Source organism: Dama dama, chromosome 28 (genome assembly GCF_033118175.1).
Source record: "Dama dama isolate Ldn47 chromosome 28, ASM3311817v1, whole genome shotgun sequence".
Taxonomy (NCBI): Eukaryota; Metazoa; Chordata; class Mammalia; order Artiodactyla; family Cervidae; genus Dama; species Dama dama.
In genome coordinates, this window is record NC_083708.1 from 33507717 (window position 1) to 33526686 (window position 18970).

The 18970-nt window shown below is 42.8% G+C and overlaps 1 protein-coding gene across 1 annotated transcript in view; it reads right to left on the bottom strand.

Annotated features, from left to right (window-relative positions):
- DSE (dermatan sulfate epimerase) overlaps positions 1–18014 on the bottom strand; it is a 76678-nt gene extending 58664 nt beyond the window's left edge. The window contains exon 1 of the mRNA XM_061131977.1: positions 17818–18014. The gene's annotated coding sequence lies outside the window, so the exon portion shown is untranslated. The remainder of the gene's footprint in view (positions 1–17817) is intronic.
- Positions 18015–18970: the final 956 nt, after the last annotated feature.

Genomic DNA, 18970 nt, shown 5'->3' on the forward strand with positions numbered 1-18970 from the left:
TTCTGCCTAGAATGCCTCCCCCAGACATCTACATGGCTTGCTCCCTCACTTCCTTTAAGTATTTGCTCAAATGCCACTTTCTCAGTGAAGGGAATGGCAAACCACTTCAATATTCTTGCCTTGAGAACCCCATAAACAGTATGAAAAGACAAAAAGATAGGACACTGAAAGATGAACTGCCCAGGTCGGTAGGTGCCCAATATGCTATTGGAGATCCACGGAGAAATAACTCCAGAAAGAATGGATGAAAGAAGGATGGAGCCAAAGCAAAAACAACACCCAGTTGTGAACGGCACTGGTGATAGAAGCAAGACTGGATGCTGTAAACAGCAATATTGCATAGGAACCTGGAAAGTTAGGTTGATGAATCAAGGCAAAGTGAAAGTGGTCAAACAGGAGATAACAAGAGAGAACATTGACATTCTAGAAATAAGTGAACTAAGATGGACTGGAATGGGTGAATTTAACTCAGATGTCCATTATATCTACTACTGTGGACAGGAATCCCTTGGAAGAAATGGAGTAGCCATCATAGTCAACAAGAGTCCAAAATGCAGTACTTGGATGCAATCTCAAAAGCAACAGAATTATCTCTGTTCATTTCCAAGGCAAACCATTCAATATCACGGTAATGCAAGTCTATGCCCCGATCAGTAACGCCAAAGAAGCTGAAGTTGAACAGTTCTATGAAGACCTACAAGACCTTCTATAACTAACACCCATAAAAGATGTCCTTTTCATTATAGGGGACTGGAAAGCAAAAGTAGGAAGTCAAGAAACACCTGGAGTAACAGGCAAATTTGGCCTTGGAATACAGAATGAAGCAGGGCAAAGGCTAATAGAATTCTGCCAAGGGAATGCACTGGTCATAGCAAATACCCTCTTCCAACAACACAAGAGAAGACTCTACAAATGGACATCACCAGATGGTCAACACCAAAATCAGACTGATTATATTCTTTGCAGCCAAAGATGGAGAAGCTCTATACAGTCAGCAAACACAAGACTGGGAGCTGACTGTGGCTCAGATCATGAACTCCTTATTGCCAAATTCAGACTGAAATTGAAGAAAGTGGAGAAAACCACTAGACCATTCAGGCATGACCTAAATCAAGTCCCTTATGACCATACAGTGGAAGTGAGAAATAGATTTAAGGGGCTAGATCTGATAGACGGAGTGACTGATGAACTATGGACAGAGGTTCGTGACATTGTACAGGAGACAGGAATCAAGACCATCCCCAAGAAAAAGAAATGCAAAAAAGCAAAATGGCTGTCTGAGGAGGCCTTACAAATAGCTGTGAAAAGAACAGAAGCGAAAAACAAAGGAGAAAAGGAAAGATATACCCATTTGAATGTGGAGTGCCAAAGAATAGCAAGGAGAGATAAGAAAGCCTTCCTCAGAGATCAATGCAAAGAAATAGAGGAAAATAACAGAATGGGAAAGACTAGAGATCTCTTCAAGAAAATTAGAGATACCAAGGGAACATGTCATGCAAAGATGGGCTCAATGAAGGACAGAAATGATAGGGACCTAACAGAAGCAGAAGATATTAAGAAGAGGTGGCAAGAATACACAGAAGAACTGTACAAAAAAGATCTTCACGACCCAGATAATCACCATGGTGTGATCACTCACCTAGAGCCAGACATCCTGGAATGTGAAGTCAAGTGGGCCTTAGGAAGCATCACTACGAGCAAAGCTAGTGGAGGTGATGGAATTCCAGTTGAGCTGTTTCAAATCCTGAAAGATGATGCTGTGAAAGTGCTGCACTCAATATGCCAGCAAATTTGGAAAACTCAGCAGTGGCCACAGGACTGGAAAAGGTCAGTTTTCATTCCAATCCCAAAGAAAGGCAATGCCAAAGAATGCTCAAACTACCACACAATTGCACTCATCTCACACACTAGTAAAGTAATGCTTAAAATTCTCCAAGCAAGGCTTCAGCAATATGTGAACTGTGACTTCCAGATGTTCAGGCTGGTTTTAGAAAAGGCAGAGGAACCAGAGATCAAATTGCCAACACCTGACAGATCATCGAAAAAGCAAGAGAGTTCCAGAAAAACATCTACTTCTGCTTTATTGACTATGCCAAAGCCTTTGACTGTGTGGATCACAATAAACTGTGGAAAATTCTGACAGAGATGGGCATACCAGACCACCTGACCTGCCTCTTGAGAAACCTGTATGCAGATCAGGAAGCAACAGTTAGAACTGGACATGGAACAACAGACTGGTTCCAAATAGGAAAAGGAGTACATCAAGGCTGTATATTGTCACCCTGCTTATTTAACTTATATGCAGAGTACATCATGAGAAATGCTGGGCTGGAGGAAGCACAAGCTGGAATCAAGATTGCCAGGAGAAATATCAATAACCTCAGATATGCAGATGACACCACCCTTATGGCAGAAAGTGAAGAAGAATTAAAGAGCCTCTTGATGAAAGTGAAAGAGGAGAGTGAAAAAGTGGGCTTAAAGCTCAACATTCAGAAAACTAAGATCATGGCATCTGGTCCCATCACTTCATGGGAAATAGATGGGGAGACAGTGGAAACAGTGGCTGACTTTATTTTTCTGGGCTCTAAAATCACCACAGATGGTGACTGTAGCCATGAAATTAAAAGACGCTTACTCTTTGGGAGGAAAGTTATGACCAACCTAGATAGTATATTAAAAAGCAGAAACATTACTTTGCCAACAAAGGTCTGTCTAATCAAGGCTATGGTTTTTCCAGTGGTCATGTATGGATGTGAGAGTTAGACTATAAAGAAAGCTGAGCACCGAAGAAGTGATGCTTTTGAACTGTGGTGCTGGAGAAGACTCTTGAGAGTCCCTTGGACTGCAAGGAGATCCAAGCAGTTCATCCTAAAGGAGATCAGTCCTGGGTGTTCACTAGAAGGACTGATGCTGAAGCTGAAATTCCAATACTCTGGCCACCTGATGCGAAGAGCTAACTCACTGGAAAAGACCCTGATGCTGGAAAAGATTGAGGGCAGGAGGAGAAGGGGACGACAGAGGATGAGATGGTTGGATGGCATCATCAACTCGATGGACATGGGTTTGGGTGTACTCCGTGAGTTGGTGATGGACAGGGAGGCCTGGCGTGCTGCGGTTCATGGGTTCGCAAAGAGTCAGACATGACTGAGTGAATGAACTGAACTGAACTGAACTGAACATTTTCTCAATGAGGCCAGATGTGACCATCTCACCTAAGTTACATCCTTACCACATATAACCACCATCACTCCCTAAGTCCCTTCTAGGTTTCATTTCCCTTCATGGCACTTATAACTGTCTAATTACTACACAACCTACTTACTTTTTTGTGTGTGCCTGTGCCCCTTCTAGAATGTAAGCTCCATGAGGGCACTTTGCTTTTTGCTATATTCCCAACAACTAAGCATGCCCAGCACTTAAGAAACAGAGAATATTGATGGAATTAATTTAATGAATGTGTTTAAGATGCAAACCCTTAAATACTCAGAGATAACTATACATATAGTTAGATAACTATATAAATACAACTACATAAAAAGAAGAAATAAAGATCTTTTGAGTATAACTTTTGGAGGTAAAATGTATTACAATGCCTGAACCTTAAAAGACTGCTGAGGGTGATTGTTAATGCCAGAGTTGACTGAGAGCTGCCCTCTGCCCAGTGCCCTCCCAACCATCACTCAAGCAAAGCCCCATGTATACCCTTGACTGTGGTTGGCTCCCAGACCCCCAGGCCCACCATGCCCTGGTCAACGTGCCTGGCCCACCTCTGACCACAGTCCACTCCCTGAGGATTCCCTGCTGTTTCCCAACATTCCATGAGTGGTTTTTATGGGTTTTCTCAGAGTTTCCTGCTAAATGTCACCTCAAAACTTTCAGCCACTTTTGCATGGAATTAGACATTCTGCCCCTTCCCTTTCTCCTCAAGCTCAGATCAGCCAGGCCTCGCGTCATGCAGGGTGACTGCATATGCTAAGACTTTCACTGAGGATCTTCTGTTTTGAAATTTAAAATAATTTCCTTCATGTCCCTTCTTTTAACCACATTCCCAAAGATTATCATCATAACATAATGGTTTGTTATAAAGGTTTTATTATTGCTATTATTTGGATATTTTATTTTAAATTGGAGGATAATTGCTCTGTAATGTGTGTTGGTTTCTGCCCTTCAACAATGTGAATGAACATTAATTATATATATATACATATGTATCTATACTTATATATTCTTTTCCTCTTGAGTCTCCTTCCCACTCCATCCCCCTAGGTCGTCACAGAGCACCAGGCTGAGCCCCCTGTGCTATATAGCAGCTTCCCACTGGCTGTCTATTTTACACACAATAGTGTATGTGTCGATGATACTGGAAATTTTTTAAAAAATCCTCTGTACTGCCAACATTTCTCTTATGCAGATGTCAAAAGAATAAGGGTGCTATCTAATGAATTATTCTTCCTTTCACACCTACATTATTCTTATTATTTTGTGCTAAAAACTTCTTGTGACAGTTTTTATAGTTCTGTCTATAAAACATTATCAGTCACGAAACAATTTTTGAGGCGATATATTACTAGACAGTGGAGACCACGCATGCTGTGAAGAGTAAGACAATAATTTCGGAATTGATGGTGACAGATCCACAGGCCAAAACACATTTTCCTGCCAGAAACAGCCCAACTCAGAGCCTGAAACTACCAGATATTTAATGTTTGTGTCTGTACGTTCCAGGTCATAAACATTTAACTGCTGCCTATATCCTCATATGGAGAAGGCAATGGCACCCCACTCCAGTACTCTTGCCTGGAAAATCCCATGGACGGAGGAGCCTGGTAGGCTGCAGTCCATGAGGTTGCTAAGAGTCGGACACGACTGAGCGACTTTACTTTCACTTTTCACTTTTATGCGCTGGAGAAGGAAATGGCAACCCACTCCAGTGTTCTTGCCTGGAGAATCCCAGGGACGGGGGAGGCTGGTGGGCTGCCGTCTATGGGGTCGCACAGGGTCGGACACGACTGAAGTGACTTAGCAGCAGCAGTAGCATATCCTCATATCAGTGAATTAACTGCATTTTTTCCTGACTTTAGCATTCTACTCTGGTAGTGGTAGCCCTGTTCTTTGCATCTCTTAAACTAGGAATACACCTATGACACTAGTCATATCCACCCTACTCATTTCACCCCATCTCTGCCCATGGCCAGATTCTACCTAGCTATATTTTTTGATCAAACCTGAAGGAATTCTCTTCATCCATGCTGGAGAAAACTCCTCTTGTACTGATTTTATTTTAGACCTTCTTCCATGTTCTGTCCTACATGAATGTGATAACTAGACAACCATCTGCCAGGTCAATTCCTGAGTTAAATGGGACAGGGGGCAGAGATGACACTTAAGATGCTCCAAATTAAAGATTCTGTGAAGTAATTTTGACTCTTTCAGTGATACTTCCCCTATTGTGCTCTCCACGGAGGCTGAAAGCCATTCTCCCCAACCCACAAGCAAGATGGGAACCAGCCTCTTCCGTTCCCAGGACCACCTTAGTCGTCTCAGTGACTCGCCAGGGGTGACTCTCCTGGGGCTTTCATCTCTTGCAATCGTTATTTGTCTCTGTACTCTTTAATCTTCACGGGTCATTACTATTGTTTTGGAATATTTCTCAACCTCTCAGTGATGTGGGACACTTAGCCCTACTAAAAACCCACGTGCATGTGTGTGTAGTCGCTTCAGTAGCGTCCAACTCTTTGCAACCTAATGGACTGTAGTCGCCCAGGCTCCTCTGTCCATGGGATTCTCCAGGCAAGAATATTGGAGTGGGTTGCCATTCCTTTCTCCAGGGGATCTTCCCAACCCAGGGATCAAACCCATATCTCTTACATCTCCTGCATTGGCAGGCAGGTTCTTTACCACTAGCACCACCTGGGAAGCCCGGAGGTATCAATTTCTATCTTACCTCACAGCTGCGTATCTACTCACTTACCCATAATTAATCCTCAGCAAAATCCTCATTATGAAACATTTTATTTTTGCCTCTTTTCAAAAGTATTCAATTCTTCCTTTATCACCTATATTTGGGGACAGTGACATATCATCCAAATTTACAGAGAAAACTGAAATTATCCAGTGTAAGTATAATGTCCCTAAACTCACCTTAATATCTTTATCTCTAATCCTAAATGGAAAGAAGTCATGGAGAGTGCCATCCTGGAAAGAAAGACGAAAGGCAAAAGATCTTTTCAGGACTTAGGGAGCACACTAATATCCAAGGCCAACCACGCACCATGTGTCCACTGGCTGTTCGGGAAACAGTGCAAGTCCAGACAAACAGGAGACAGAAGAGCTACTGACAGCTCATTACTCATTTCCCATATAAAACCACAGAGGCCTCCTCTTCTCTACAGTCCTTTAGGCATGTCATGGCGTAGTGTGGTAGACTCAAAAGATCTAACTTGAAATCAGTAATGGGTTGAATTGGATCCTACAAAAACTCCTGTGTTGGAGTTATAATACCCAATGCCTCAACATATGACCTTATTTGGAAACAGGGTCCAAATAAACCACAGATATAATTAAGATATAACAATTATAATTAAGTTAAGATGAAGTCTTACTGGAGTAGGATGGGCTCCTAATCCAATACGATGGTTATCTTTATAAAAAGGGGCAGTTTGATGGCAGAAATGCATAAACAGGGAGAATGCCAGGACAAGATGCAGCGAGAGATCAGGGTGAAGGGTCCACAAGCCAAGGAACACTGAAGACTGACAGAAACCACTGGAAGCTGGGAGAAAGGCATGGAGCGGGTTCTCTCGGCCTTGGAAGGAACCAATCCTGCTTATGCTTGCGTTTTGGACTTCTAGCCTCACAGAACTGTGAGACAATAGATTTCTGTTGTGTAAGCCACTCAAGTGGAGGTACTTTGTTATAGCAGCCCAGGTATAAGCCGCTGGGAGGCGGGGACCTTAGCCTTCTTTGTCTTCCCTATGGTGTCTTCCCTAAGGAGATAAACTATACACAGTCCTAGTTCTACGATGTTCTCATTCCTAAAATTGTTGTTGTTCGCTAAGTCGTGTCCAACTCTTTGCAACCCCATGGACAGCAGCACTCCAGGCTTCATTCCATTTCTAAAGTAGGGATCGTAATTTTTATTATATCTACACCAAAGGCTGCTATAAACAATAAACATATATAGTGCTTACCAAATGCTAGGAACTATGCTAGGTAGTTCACATGGGTTAACTCATTTAATCTTCACCACAGTGCCATAACACAGATACTAATATCATTCCCTTTTCACAGCTGAGGAAACCGAAGCACAGTAGAGTAAGTAAGGAAAAGAAAAGTGAAAGTGGAAGTCGCTCAGTGGTGTCCGACTCTTTGCGACCTCATGGACTGTATAGTCCATGGAATTCTCCAGGCCAGAATAGTGGAGTGGGTAGCCGTTCCTTTCTCCAGGGGATCTTCCCAACCCAGAGATTGAACCCAGGTCTCCCACATTGCGGGCAGATTCTTTACCAGTCAAGGTCACACAGAAAGTGAAGCGGCCAGACCCATGCAGTCTGACAGTATCACCCATGAAATAACTATCTTTGTAAACTATCAAGGTCCTTCCAAATTAAATAAAGCACCATCATCATAACCACTTTCCTACTCATGAGCCTCTATTTCCCACAGCAGAAATAACAATTTTCTCCTCCAAGAGCTTCCACAGTCTAGTTCTGGCCCGTCTCTTCAACACTAGCATTCACATCCTCCCCGCACAAACTCTCCCTTCACACTTAACTGTCATCCTTGCTTGAGCACGACTCATATTTTACCCTTGATTCCCATTTTTACTCTCTCTGGGGGTCCCCTCTACCTGCTCCACATCAACCTCATACCTTTCTCAAAGAGCACAGTGCTATCTACGAAGCCTTCCCCAGCAACTCTATCCACAAGTGGCCTCCCCTCCGGCCCCATACATGCATTGCTCAATACTCTTTTGGGAATTCAGGGATGATGCCAACCAAGAAAGTGCATCTGCCCTGTTATAAAATGGTAAAACAAAGAAAACATCTATTAAAACCACTAAAGAAAAAGGAAGTAAGTGAATTCCCTGACAGTTCAGTAGTTAGGACTCTGAGCTGCCATGGCAGGGGGCATGGGTCGGATCCCTGGTTGGGAAGCTAAGATCCTACAGGCCAAAAGAAAAAGAATTATATGAGAATTACAAAGTACTTCTGAAATTTATAGAAATCAATATTTCCAACTGAGTTGAAGAAGGATGGATAAGGAGGGGCATCTGAACTAGGTCTTAAAAAGAGATCAGGAAGAATGTCTATAGCTGTGACTATCCCCACTAATTAATATACTCAGTCCTAATAACATGCATACTGAGTTACTTGAAGATACTTGTTTTCTTCTTTACTCACACTTACTGTTTCAGTCCTCTCTGAATCCAAAAGGGCTCTGAGACAGATTTCACCTGCTCAGGTATAAGCCGCTGGGAGGCGGGGACCTTAGCCTTCTTTGTCTTCCCTATGGTGTCATGCCCCAATGATGACGTGCAACACAGGCCTTCAAAAATATTTGTGGAAAACAGGAAAGAATTCATGAAGAAGGTACAGAAGATAGGAGACAGACTGTCATGAAAGGAGATAAGTGAATTCCCATGATTTTTCTAAGTTCTCCTTGACCTGGCAGCTACCCCACTCCCTAGCTCACTCCTCTTCCGGTGCCTTTGCTTAGCTGGGGGCTCTGCTTGCAAGGCTTTCTCTCCTCCCTCTTTTGGCATAAAATCCTCTGAGGCCCAATTCATTCTTCCCTCCTTGCTGAGTATTCTTCGCCCACGTAACCCTCACAGACATCTTTCTTCCTGCAAACCTGCTGCAAGGATTTGTCTGTTCAACACTTAATTGTTCTCATAAAGTTTCATACTCAGTTATCCTTCTCCAACCAGACTTAATAGCTCCCGAAGGCTGGAAACCATGTCTTTTTTTTTTTTTTTTTTTTTTGCACGCTGCCCCGCTTCGGCTCCAACCAGACGTCCCCTCAAACATGAAGTACCTGGCAAGTACTTGCTGAATGACTAAATCCTTTCAGTATTTCTATCGCTAAAGTAGAACGTTCTTTCATCTGACTCTCAGGTTCAAAAGTACACTGGAAAAAGTTATATATCAAAGCATTCATTCCTGGTAACACAGATTTATCTTTTCTAAAACTTGCAATCACTGAACCAAACTTCAGTGGCTTCACCAACAAGAAAAAAAGGTGTAAGCACATAAAGAAGGGTCTGTTACATAACCACTCTCACACTGCTAGCTCCATTCAACTTCTTTAGGCACAGGATTTATCATTTTATGGCAATTTAGTAGTATAAATACTGCCAACACATTTCTTCTCCCAAGAAAGAGATATTGAAAGTGGCCCAACTTACCCTGAAACTTGCCAGATTACATTTAACAAGTTGAGGTGAAACTGAATTTTTCAAGTTCCTGCAGCCGATACTCAAATACCATTTGTTAGTTTGAATTTTATTTAGAATAACTCTATGCAAGTCACAGTAAATCTAAAAACTGTTAATGCTGAATAGCTTAGAACCCTAACAGAGCATGTGATTAACAGAATGAATCCAATCTGAACAATACTGGTTTCCTTAAGAGAAAAAAAGTGGATCTTAAATTTTTACACTAGAGTTTAAGAAATGATAAACTGAACTACTGCATAAAAGTAGTAGATCAATTCTTATTCTGCTCTCTGTTTCACCTGGGTTCTCATTAAAACCAACATGCTCTAACTTGTGTAAGACTTACATTCAAAATAGAGGAAAAAAGAAGAAATCAACCTCATAACTAAGGGAGACAGCAAAAGACACTTTAACTGGTTAACTCTGCAGGCTTTTAGTGATTCCAAGAAATCAGTTTCCTCTGAGAAAGGTAACTGTGAAAAACATTTCAAAATTGCTTTAAAACTATGGGCTGTAAAACTAAGTGGAAACATTCCATTTCAGCTGCCTAAGACATTGACAGTGTTGGGCTCCTGTTCTTGGCATCCCCCAAACCCACTGACCCAATATTGGCTGAGTCTGTTTTCTAACCCCTTTAGCAGCATCAGTATGAACCTGCTTTTAAGATGATTACATCTTAAATCCTGCCTAATTTTATTACTGTGAAAAAAACACGACCAGTGGCCTGAAACCATGAATTAATTCTACTAGAGTCTATTTTCCTGAACAAAAATGAAACAAAGCTCACATTTTGTTTCTATACATGCCATTCTTTTTAACCAAAAATACTGCTGTTAAGAAGTCTGGAATACAAGCGAAGTTTCCAAGCTCTTTCTGATATGGGCAACCTCTATGTTTTGACCACATGGCTAATGAATGCCCCATACATTCATGTGACCACTGTTGCCAGTCTAGTTCTACTATAAAAATGGGGTAGAGAAATGTAAAAGATATTACTGAAAGCCCAAAATGGAACACCACAATCTGCTGCCAAGCCCTGCTTTTAAAAGGTTTTCTAAAATAAAAAAGAAATATAGAGGAACGTGATCCGTTTGAGGAGAAAATACATTAAGCATAGGGAAGAAGGGCTTTCAGACACTGTAATGTGTATCTGAATGAAACGCTGAAGCAAACTTATGCATGATCAATATTTAACCACCTAGCAAATATTAATACTTTGTGCTAATAAATAAAAACGCTAAGTGTAAACTATAGACAACTTGTATTTCAAACACTAAAACTCACCATATCTTCTACATTCACATAATTAAGTCACTTTTAATTTCCAAGATTTTCAAATCCAGATGAGCAGCAGTCATAAAATTAGAACCCCAGAAGACAAATGCTAACATCCCTCCTGGACAACCTCACTTAAACCTTTCTAAACAGAGAAGAACTCAAAGGCCTCCTTCATAAATCCATTCTAAAGGTTAAAACATTCAGAAAAACTTCCCTGTATTTAGCATAAATCCCTCTTGATGCCTGCTGTAAGTCGATTTCCTCTTCTTTTTCTTCAGGGAAGATGGAAAACAGCTGTTCAACATTCCCTTTCAGGCCCCTTTTTCCTTCCTGCCAGGCCCATTCCCCCCCTTGGGAGAAGTGTAAACACTGCAGGTGATTCCTAAATCCAGCTGGCCCCTGCCCGATTATCCAAGGGGCTGGTGAGCCGGGCCCCATGCGAGCCTCCTAGGATGCTGTCATCCAACTGCCAAGGCCCCAAGAAGAGCTCTTTACCAGAATGTGTGGAATTCCAGAAATCCTTTACTTAGAGTCTGTCCTCAGATACAGTCAAGACAACAAAAATAGCGCTGTGTCAAGAAGAAAAGCTGACAGTCACAACTGTAAAGAAGGTAAGCAGTGTTACCCTGCAGCCTGGCAGTCTTTACCACTCTACCCGGTGTCAGAGTGTTGAGTGCACCCTGGCATGAAACATTTTTAAACTACTTGATGATTTTTATCATGCAATTCTTGAGTTCCTTTGTCACTGACACAACTTTCTGGATGTTGGCTTACTTTAGAAATGCAATAACCCTTTCAATACTCCAAGGTACTCTAAATGAAGGTGTTAATCTGTAGCCTTTTATTTCTATTTCTTTTTTTTCATTTTTTAAAATATGTTTATTCGAAATAAATGAGCATTGTTCACAGCTCTTCTCTGCTCCTTTTTGCCTACCACCTCTGTTTCCTTTACACTCTGTCCTGTTTTTCTTTCATGATAGGTATTTTAGAGGGATGACAATTTTTCTCCTCCCCCAAGCCGCCAAAGATCCCTACCTCCACCTCATACAAATGCAGATGACCAAATTCTAATGAAAAGTGACTTCAGCATGGATTTCCAATCCCTAAGTAGTAGAGACAGCACAGTCTGAAGAAGAGGATGTGACAGTAAAATGTATGCAAAGATAAAGAAGGGCACTTTTGGTTTCTGGAACAGAACAGACTTGTTCAAGAGGCTCATGGGCCTCAGCCAATTACCATGATCCATTTGATCTTTCAGCTAGGGAGGACTGTCGCTTCATCTAGGACATCACTTGCATCCCCTGGTTCACCAACCGTGCTCCCAGTCTATTTTTTTAAATTAGTAATTCTAGATTCACAACACAGTCTGCAAATGACTACCTTTTACACTAATGCTGTTAACTCCCACTTCAAGAATTGCTAACAAATATCCCCATTTTTCTCGCAACAGTCATTAGACTCCAACAGTAAAGCCAGTACATTGCCTGTGTACTTCATCAATAAAAAATATTATAGACCCACAGCTTGGTGAGCCCATTTCCTTTACAAATTCTTTTTAAGAGTTATGAAATGCTGACTCAGCTTTGTTGTGGTATAACATCTGCAAGCATTAAATCCCTTTTGCTTAGTAGCTAAGTTTGTTACACATGAGAAAAATGCAAAAACCTTAATTTAATCAACAAATTTACAACCCTATGGCATCTGTATATGCAATGAATATTTCAAATGGAAAGATTTAAATGACAGTTTTTTAAATGACTGTGGACCTACTCAATTTCTACTGAATGATCATGTACACTAAACACATAGGGAATTTTACTATGATTATCCTAATATTTTCCATTAATTCAGTAGAGAGGCCCTGTTAATTCCATAAATAATACCAAAAATATTTTTCCAATGTGGACACATACATACAGTCAGCTGCAAATTCTGTCTAGAGCAAAGCAGATGGACTCAGTCTACAATGGATACACGACATACGCATAACTGAGAGTTAACTACACACATGTGTTTTGTTGTATTTTTAAAAACAGGACTACACTTACCTAATGGTTATAACTATTCTCAAATATAAAATGCCCAAACAAATCATGCTATTAACAGGATGTTTATAGCTTCTACATATTACTAAAGAGGCAAATTCTGTTCTTTCAGAAATTGTTTACTAACATTTGATGACAACACTTACCAAGATCATGTTTATGGACTACCCCAAGGGAGTTGGAACAAATAGAAGGAAATCCAGTGGTAATCTTAAAGCACATTAAAATTCATAGTGTTATCTGTAATTAAGGACAGAACTCCATTCAAGAAATGAACAGATGGAACTTGCCTGGTGGTCCAGTGGTTAAAACACCACGCTTCCAAAGCCAAGGGGTGCAGGTTCCATCCCTGATCTGGGAACTAAGATCCCACATGCTGTGTAGCATGACGGGGTGGGGTTGGGGTGGGAAAGCAATCATTCTCCAATAAAAATTAATTTAAAAAAAGCAACTGTACTCCAATACAAATTAATTTTAAAAAATTAAAAAAAATAAACAGATGGTCTCAACCATCATTTCTTCTTTTTCCAAAGTAAAATCATTCCCTTTTCTTTTCTGTGTTATTTAACAGACTCTCTAAACACTCTGCCTCCTGCAGGTTTATACTCTTCTGGGCATATGACAGAGGATCTGAAATCCATACCCTTGACAGGCTGAAGCTTGCTGAGACATGCAGATGGAAGCAACACAACTGGTAAAACACCCCAAAACCTGAAGCCAGCAAATGAGAGCTGAGCAATGGGCACAGGGCTCTGTGGGAATCAGAAGAGGCCCCAGGATGGAACCCTGATGAGGATGATAAGAGATAAGCAGAGTGAGAGGAGGGTGCTGTGGGAAGAGGGCCCCAAAACAGCCAGTTTACAGAAGCCTGGAAAACACATAAGCAAGCATTCCAGGGAGCTGACAAATTATGGACAGTAATGTGTAGTAAATGGGATAAAAAATTAGATCTGTAAGAAAATGAAATGGAAGAGTCTTTAACAACATGGACATGGAATCATAAAGGTGAAAAGTAGAATTAAATATGCCATTTAGGTTAATCTCATATTTAAAATAGGCCACTAATTACTTGTAAATGACAGGCAAGTCTCTTCTTTTCATGGTATTTCCATTTCTACAGCCCTAAAATAAGAATAAGACACCTGCTCTAAATAGCACTAAATATCTAAATATCTAAATCATCTAAATATCACTCTTCATTTCCACTAGGCTAAAAAATGAAAATATTAGAATTCTTTGAAAAAATATTGAATTACTTTCTCATGCTCATGCTCAGTCATGTCTGACTCTTTGCCACCCCATGGACTGTAGCCCACCAGGCTCCTCTGTCCACAGGATTCTCCAGGCAAGAATACTGGAGTGGGTGGCCATTTCCTCCTCCAAGGGATCTTCCCGACTGAGGGATCAAACCCACCCTTCCTATGTCTCTTGCATTGCAGGAAGGTTTTTTATTGCTGAGCCATGGGGAAGCCCTAGGCAGTTTTAAATAGAAGCATTCACATAGCTATATGATCTACCAGGGACTCTTGCTTTGTCTAATTCCTGTCTAATGCACAGGAATTCATAAGCAAGAATTTACTAACCCTAATGGCTTCTTTTTATCCTGTCCACAACACTATCTACCTTTTTTTCTAGTATGATTCTTTCCTGTAATCTCTCTCCACCACCCCCTAATCAAACCACTCTTCTACGTGCAAGTAGGAGCTGTGAAACACTAAAGTTAGATGGGTAAGAACCTGGGACTACATTTATTTACTAAAATATATAGAAAAATTTTCTTTAAAGAAAAATTACTTCAATTAAAAATATTATCCACTTATTGCAAGGTTTCACTTTTAAAATATATAATTTCCTATTAGAGTTGGGCATTAGAATCAATAAGACTTTTTGAAATTCATCCATTTCTAATAATTACTGCCATCATCAAATAGGAGCGTGGATCGTTGCCACTGAAATCTAGGACTTTAAGCTCTACTTTCATTCTGCCCTTAATTCATCAAGCGAATTTCACTGGGAAGTAATTTCTTTTTGGTACTCTGAACTTATACACTTGCCTAATTCCCATGTCAGCCACTGACTCTTGGTTTAGATTACACTGTGTCATCCAAATATCCACTGGTAATTTGGTGACCCCCAACAAGTTTTTTTTCTACAAATCAACAAGCATACGTGCTTAAGTCACTTCAGTCACATCTGACTCTGCAACCCCATGGACTGTAGCCCACCAGGCTCATCTGTCCATGGGATTCTCCAGGCAAGAATACTGGAGTGGACTGCCATGCCCTCTTCCAGGGAATCTTCCCTACCTAGGGACTGAACGCATGTCTCTCATGTCTCCTGCATTGGCAGGCAGGTTCTTTACCACTAGGGCCACCTGGAAAGTCTACAAATTACCATGGGTGAAGATAATATAATTCCAAGATGAGAAAATCCTAAGGCATTTTATAATACAGTAAAAAGAACTGTCCTGTCCTCTACTTGGAGCCATTCTTTCAGAATTGCTGGACATGGAATGTCTGCCTTACCCACTCCTTCATAGTAGTAAAGATCCAGCCCCTCTCAGTAAACAGAATAAAAGTATCCACTACAATGATGACCTTCCCTCTACAAGAGGGTCTTGATCTCCTCAAAGGCCTGCCACAAACATATTCTAGCATAAGTATTTTTTTTTTTTAATTTATGGGGGAAGAAGGTGAAAAAAGGATAAGAACATGTACTATATTTAGGACTCAAACATGCTAATGATATATGCGCTTCTCACATGGCGCTAATCGTAAAGAATCCCCACCAATGCAGAAGACATGAGAGATGCGGGTCAATCCCTGGGTGGGGAAGATCCCTGGAAGAGGGCATGGCCATCTACTCCGGTATTCTTGCCTAGAGAATTCCATGGACAGAGAAGCCTGGAGGGATACAGTCAATGTGGTTGCAAAGAGTCGGGTATGACTAAAGCGATTTAGCATGCATGCAAGTAATATTTAATACACACTGCAACTACAGAATGCTCATCTTTTACTAGTTTCTTTACCCCTTTGGGAAACAAACATTACTGATACAGTAAAACCCCAATCTAAATGCTGTATCTTTCTGTATTCCTTTCCAATCATTTGTTGAAATCATAATATTGAGTGGAAATCATGTAATTTCTTTCATGGGACAGAGTGTCATCCAAGGCAAGTAGAAATAAATACCAAAATATTCAACTACAAATATTAAGAAATGTATAAACAAACATCTTATTGCTTAATTGCAGAATATATTTTCATCTATGATCTTAAAATACTTTTTCAGAGATTAAAAGAAACCTTTATAATGAGGTCTTGGGAAGGGCAGTACAACCTCAGTGAAGTTCAGAACTTTTCCTTCCGGATGACCACCAGGTCCCCTCAAGGCAGCACTGTGGGATATTGGACTGGTCAACAAATCTCACCGAAAACATGTTATTAGCTAATTTGCGGACTAACTTTATAAATACTAAAGTAGATAGACACACAAATGTTAGGTATTATGATGGTCCTGACTTCCAGGTGGCAAACCTAGCTAACCTCTTACCCAGTCTTTCCGTAACCAGGCCCCAAACCTCAGAGAGAGGAACTTTAAAAACCTTCTACCCAGAAGGCCTAGGAAGGTGCTAATAATTCCTTCAGTGACAAGGGGTCTATACTGTTTTCTGTCACAAACTTCCCTTTTGTCCACATTTTCTCTTCTCTATTTTTACAGAACACATCTTACCTGCACATTTTATAAAGGACACCTATCTGTATGGTAACCTTGTAGTACATGATACACAAATACTCAGGTAACCCTATATTTTCTAAAAAAAAACAAAAAACAAAACACCCTATATTTTATTTCTTCCATGAATATTGCAATTTGGGGATCTCATTTTAGAAGTACTGGCAGAATATTCTATAAAATATTGCATATTCTATTTCATTTCATACAAGTTATCATTTATTGCAGAAAAAAAAAAAAAAAAACTGAAGAAAAGGAAATTCCTGAAAAGTTACGGTCTATTATGTGAAAAATAAAATACTGGGGGAAAAAATTGTTTTGAAACTATTTCTCAGTGAGAACGTCCGTCTTCAAATTTAAAGTCAACTAAACCAGGACTCTCTAAAGCATGACTAATGAAAAAATGTTTAAAAGAACCTTATAACACAGAGATCCCTAGAAACTAAAAGTGGCACTTCCTGATCTAAAGAATTCCAAGTAAATGAGGTTCACCTCCTACTTCTAAGCAATGGATTCGGTTTCAGCCTTCAATGCCCACCAGCCTAAGCGGAGGTTGATGCCTCAATCGAGCGATGAAAATGAGAAAATTCCGAGGTCACAAACTTAGCTTAGAGTCCATCCGCGACAGATCCAGAGCCCATGTGGCATTGCTCACGGAGCTTCCCAGCCTGTGAGTCAAGCACGCCGCACCCCACCCCCTCACCAGGGGCTGCCCGGGAGGGAGGCTGACCGACAGTTTCTCCAAGTGTCGGTGGAGCCTGGCGCCTTTGGAATCCGGCGTCTAGGGAGGCTCGGGACGTGCCTGCCTGGCTTCCACAGTCGCAGAGGCGGGCTGCCAGCGCCAGGATCTGCTCACCCGACCACCATCACCCCGATTATCAGGGAGACGGAGGGAAAGGAGGGCACGAAACCGTGCCAACCTACCCGGCAGAGGGAAGCCGGAACCCCCGGCAGTCCGGGAAATCGCGGCTGGGCCGGCCGGACCCGACGCACCGAAAGTGATCTCCGAGTTCTTACCGTGCGCCCAGCTCAGCGCTGGGCGGCCAAGGGTTGGAAGGGGGCTCAAAGCTGCCCGGCCGCCGGGAAAACTCACGGCTCAGGCTTCACGCCTCGCGCGCCCCCCAGCCGAGCTGGGCTCGCGCGCGCAGGTCGCGGCGCTCGGCGGCCGGCGGGGGACGTGGCTCTCCGCTTGCCTCTCGCCGGCTCCCGGCCAGTCCGGCCGACAACCCTCCCGAGACTCCGGAAGAAAGTTGAGCGGCGCGGGGTCCGCAGCGACGTCCGCCGCGCGCCGCTGCCCACCACTCGCGAGCCCCCTCCGCTTACCGCTCCCCGCCGCGGTTTCGTCCTCTCGGGCGTCGCCTCTCCAGCTTGGGCCCAGGCTCCGGAACCCCTTCCCGGCCCCCTTCTCTCCAAGGCGCCCGGGCCCCCGGCGCCCTCGGAGCCGAACCCTCAGCGCGCCAGCCGCGCCATGGGTGCGGGTGGGCGCCGCGCCACAGGGATGCGCCGCTGCAGCCTCGGGCGGCGCTACTGCAAGCCGAGCCGGGCCGGCGCGGGCGGGTGGGTGTGGGCGAAAGCGGAGGAGGGCGGGACGCGGCGGGCGCTGAGGCTCGCTGGAGGGAGGAGGAAACCGCAACGTCACCAGAGCCCCGGGCGGCGAGGATGGGGAGGGGGAAACGGGGACCCTTCCCGCTGCGGGACCCCGACCTTCGGCCCGCCCCGCTTTCTCGCCCTCCTCCTCTCCGAGGACTCCCGGCTGTCGGCCTTCCGCTCCACTCGGGCCCGAATCCACGTACCCCCTACCCTGCCAGGCCTCTTTGGCTTCAACTTGCTCTAGTTTCTAATGACCCCACACGCTTCGGGTTCGGCTCTAGAATCGGCCCCAGTCGCAGGGTACTTTTGGAGGCCCGAGGGGAGGAGCTGATGGATGCTTCAAAACAGCTCCGGGAGAGGAAAACGTGGAGAAAACTTTACTACCGGAGACTGTTCCCCGCTCCCGGCGCCTTTCCCAAAATTGTTACTCCCCCGTTTCTCCCGGATTCGGTTTTTACTCTCTTCAGAGAGAAGGGAGGGAAGCGTCTATTTAGAAGTAGTTCTCGCTTTAACTGTTCGAACAAAATACAGTAAATCAAAAGCAGGGGACTCTACAAACGAAACAGATTGTAATCAAAGGTCAAGGGTCAGGAACAGAACATTGGAAATATACAGCTCACAGGAAGAAATTTAATTTACCCTATCTCCTAACCTGGGTGGACGAGAAAGAGAGACTGTCGTCCGAGTTTTTCAGGTAGACGATCTGCAACATTAGTAGTCACAGCCTTTAGAGAAGTTTCCTGCATTTTCTTGAAGCAGCTGTTGCACACAGCCTGGTTCAACCTGACCTCAGAAAGGTGTCAGATAAGACCAGAGCGATCATCCCAGGGCTAATAACTTCGCCTCCCTCAATATTAGCATGTAATTAAACTACTGAAGCTACAAG